At 35.0% G+C, this 4,055-nt stretch overlaps 1 long non-coding RNA gene across 2 annotated transcripts; it reads left to right on the top strand.

Moving 5' to 3' along the window:
• Positions 1 to 1,517: 1,517 nt before the first annotated feature.
• LOC117240694 lies at positions 1,518 to 2,897 on the top strand. 2 transcript variants are annotated; one of them, XR_004494772.1, is made up of 5 exons: positions 1,518 to 1,607; positions 1,696 to 1,979; positions 2,198 to 2,319; positions 2,378 to 2,490; positions 2,704 to 2,897. It is a non-coding gene; the product is annotated as an uncharacterized LOC117240694 (long non-coding RNA). The 2 variants fall into 2 exon arrangements; XR_004494771.1 differs by having other exon boundaries at positions 2,152 to 2,319.
• The last annotated feature ends 1,158 nt before the right edge of the window (positions 2,898 to 4,055 follow it).

Raw genomic sequence — 4,055 nt, 5'->3', positions numbered from 1 at the left:
AGTACCGAACGCAATTAACCGTCCGCCCAGGATGGAACCGTTCGGAACTTTTGTAAGTTACTGCACGGCCGCTGCTTATGGTGGAAATATAATAGATATAAGTACAGAGCGCGTGAGCGAACTAAAAACGCGATAGAGAAGTAGAGAGAGGATGTTCCGTCCTTGTCTAATGACGCGCACTTGTACAGGAAATATGTAACAGCGGTATACGAGCAGCGTCAGTGTCCACCAGTGTGCATGCCTGATTAAACAAGGACAGGAAGTATCTATACATGGTGTTCTCTTTCTATTTCCATGTTGCATCCATCTTACTATACAGTACACACACTCAGCTATTCTATCATTATATTTGTGCGTTGCTTATGTGTGAACCAAACATTTCCATGACAACAAATCGTTTGTCTCTTGTTTGATGCTCGGTTTTCAACAGAGTTGAAAGAATTTTTTAAGAGAAACGCAATGGATGGGTTGTTTTTAAAGTAATAAACGGAAATTCTCGTATCCATTGAGAAACGATAGGCGATTTGAAAGTGTCACTATGAACGGTGATTTATCGATGCAAGGTAGTATGAATAAGATATTTTATAATCTGCGAAAAAAGGTAAGGAATATTCTAGATTTTAGATTTTAGATTTTAGATTTTAGATTTTAGAATTTAGAATTTCCACGTCACAGACGAGTGTGTTTTGTTATTTGATTTGTAATATTGCTGCAGTTCTCTTAATAGCTGTTCGTTTCATGCGATACTCGCACATAGTATCTATGACTTTTGCTTCTAACAATTTTTATAATTAGCCTGTATCAAATATTTTTAACGTTCGTGTTTCATGAAAAATCATGTGTAACTCGTTGAATTCGCAAATGTAACAAAAAATTCCATGAAAAACCTTATATTATTGTAATTAAAAAATAATTATATTAGGAGGAGAGCCGTATTTCGGAACGTCATCGGAACATATTATACCTTGTATGTGATTATTTGGAACACAATGGGTGAGTATATTATAATTAAAATATATTCCTAGTTCCAATTCTTTTGAATAGTGTCAGTGACCAATCGAAATAGAAATCAGTGGCCATCATGGAAAGAGAAGGCGAAACCAAATTTGAAAATTCGACATCGGTAATTCAGTAGTTAAGAATAACTCAATCGATAATGTAGATTAACTAGTTATAAACAAATATAGGAAGTATAAATTCAAATTATTCTTATCCATCTAAAAATTGGAAATTAAAAAGCAAAAGACAAGAAATTATCTTCGAGGATTTATATAGTAAATACATTCTTTTGCCTGTCGTACCTAGAGATAAAACAGTTGTTTGATGGTTATCTTATAGTGTTCAGTCATTGCGAAAAATATTTTTAATTAGTTAAAAACTATAATTAATTAAAAACTACATTTTTTTATGTATATAGACGTTAGCGATGTATTATTCCGGGAAGCTCGTCTATCCCCCGAACATCGGGTTTGCGACAACATCGATTTGGAAATTATCGTTGCAGAGTATGGAAATTATTACAAGATGAAATTTCAAAAATATCCCATATTGTGTAAGAAAATAACTGGAAGGGAAATGACGAGGGAAGTGACAAATGCAAGCAAAACGTAAGAATTTAAATTATTTAACGATATTAAACGGTATTCAACGTATTCAACGTATTCAACGTATTCAACGTATTACAATATGATCCAGTGTTTGTAGAAGTATTGAGACAAAAGCCCAATCTGTTAGTAAACAAGCGAGAAGTGAGCCTGTGAAAGAGACGAATCTACAGCAGAAGATAACTGATGACAATACGAATCATATTAATCTCGCAATGACAGTGACGTCAATATTCCCCAATGAGAGCGATGGACGTTCATCAGAAGAGCTATTTAACGTCCCAATGGAACAATCCATGCAATCGAAGATATTGAAATGCATTGAAAAGCTTTATTCAGATAATCCGGAATTACGAGGCTGAGGACATCTCATGCGTTATTTTCGATTAATATACATATCGTAAAGCTTTTAAACGATAAAATTCCCGTCGATAAACCGTCCAACGTATATCGACGATGACGTGATTTCAGTAACGCTTCAAATATCAAATTACGTAACACTTACTTAATATAGAGAAGACGCCATTTTATCTTTGTATCATCACAGGAGATCATAGTAAGCAAATTAAATGTACATTGGGATGACGTTATAGGCCTAGAGGAATGTAAAACCGCTGTTAAGGAAGCCGTTGTGTATCCCCTTAAGTATCCTATCTTTTTTGATGGCCCGTTTTCCCCTGGAAAGGTATTTTGCTGTACGGCCCACCTGGTACAGGTAAGATACTCGTATTCTTTTCATTTCTGTACGTGTTTACAAGAAATATACAAAACAGGGAAAACGAAGTTAGCGAAGGCAGTCGCGACAGAATGCCATTGCACCTTTTTTAACATAACTGCCAGCTCATTGGGCAGCAAATGGAGAGGCGATTCCGAGAAATATATACGTGTAAGTTGCTTTGTCTATGTAAGTCTCTTTGTTCCTTTGTCTATGAAGGAGAGATTCTAGGTATAAAAAGATTTGATTTTATTTTTCGTCATTTATATATAAATAGAATAGTTGTTTGGAAAACGAAATGATATCATATTCGTGATGAGGCAATGAATTTAAGGAACTTCGAATATAATATTTAATGAATAATACATTTGTTAAACTGAACAGGTTTTATTTGAACTTGCCTATAGTCATTCGCCTACAATTATTTTTATCGACGAGATTGACTGGATCGCCACAAATAAAGGAGACTGTATATTGTCTGAACCTGCAAAGAGATTCGGATCAGAACTTCTTTCTAGATTGGATGGATTAGTGTCTAATGAGAATTCTAATGTAGTTCTTCTAGCTACAACTAATTCCCTTTGGTACGTATATCACGTTATTTCAATGTTTTCTAAGTAGAAAATATCGTAATATTTCTCCAAATTCCAAATATGTTATTGTGTTGTTTGAAGTATTCCTTCATTATTATTAGTATAATAGAACGATAATATTTATTGTAAATATGTTATTAGGGGCATTGATGCAGCTTTACTCAGGCGTCTCGAAAAGCAAATATACGTATCATAACCCAATGAAGTTGCTCGACTTGGTATATTCAAATTATACGTTAGCAACCACTTATTAGAAAATACAGATATTGTAAACCACATAGTAAAATGTACTGAAAGATATTCTTGTGCAGATATAAAATTGCTTTGTAAGCAAGCGTGGCTATTAGAAATAAGCCCGATATGGAGGAGACTTGAAAAGAAAGAAACACCTGTTACCACTTTGAAATATGAATTAAAAAGTTATGAAATATTAGCAAAATTGTTAAAAAAAATGTCACCTACAGTTATGCAAATAGATAAATATGATACGTGGAACAAATAAATACGCAATCGTAAGGACAGATATTGAAAAATATAAATAAATGCATTATCGTTCGAGAAATCATTCGCATGTGTGTGCATGTGTGTATGCGCGCATGTGTGTGCGCGCATGGGTGTCATGTGTGTCATGTGTGTGCGCGTGTGTGTGCGCACGCGCTATAGGCTAAGTTTAAAATGTTCGGTTGTATTATATCCTTGTATTATATATGTCGGAGATGAAAGGAAAACCGGAGCCTTCCCTTTGCACTTTTGAGGAAGCCTTCTAATGCTTTAGCCTAGATTTTATCATAACTGTAATTAAGCAATTGTCATTTGTAATTGTTTGATATTTGTGAAAAGCGAAAGTGGGTTCGAGGTGACAACTGGTCGCCGAACGTAGCCACGGTCACGGGATAAACGTTTTGCCTGACGAAGGTGTGGATCGGTTGTATTGTTCTCCCTAGAAATCACATAGAAGTGTACTTTAGAGATGTCGATATAATGGGACACACGTTGTATTAGGAATCAATCTCCAGACAGAAACTGCCTAGCAACGGCGTTTGAATCTTTCTCGATGTTTCCAAAGAGCATACAACAAACTTTTGACAGAAATTGCCTAGCAACAACGATTGGAACCTTCTCGATGTTTCCAGCGAGCATATA

The sequence above is a fragment of the Bombus vosnesenskii genome, unplaced genomic scaffold (assembly GCF_011952255.1).
Source record: "Bombus vosnesenskii isolate JDL3184/JDL3185 unplaced genomic scaffold, Bvos_JDL3184-5_v1.1 scf7180000014844, whole genome shotgun sequence".
Classification (NCBI taxonomy): domain Eukaryota; kingdom Metazoa; phylum Arthropoda; class Insecta; order Hymenoptera; family Apidae; genus Bombus; species Bombus vosnesenskii.
Note: the sequence above shows the minus strand (reverse complement) of the source record. Positions and strands in the feature narration are given on the sequence as shown.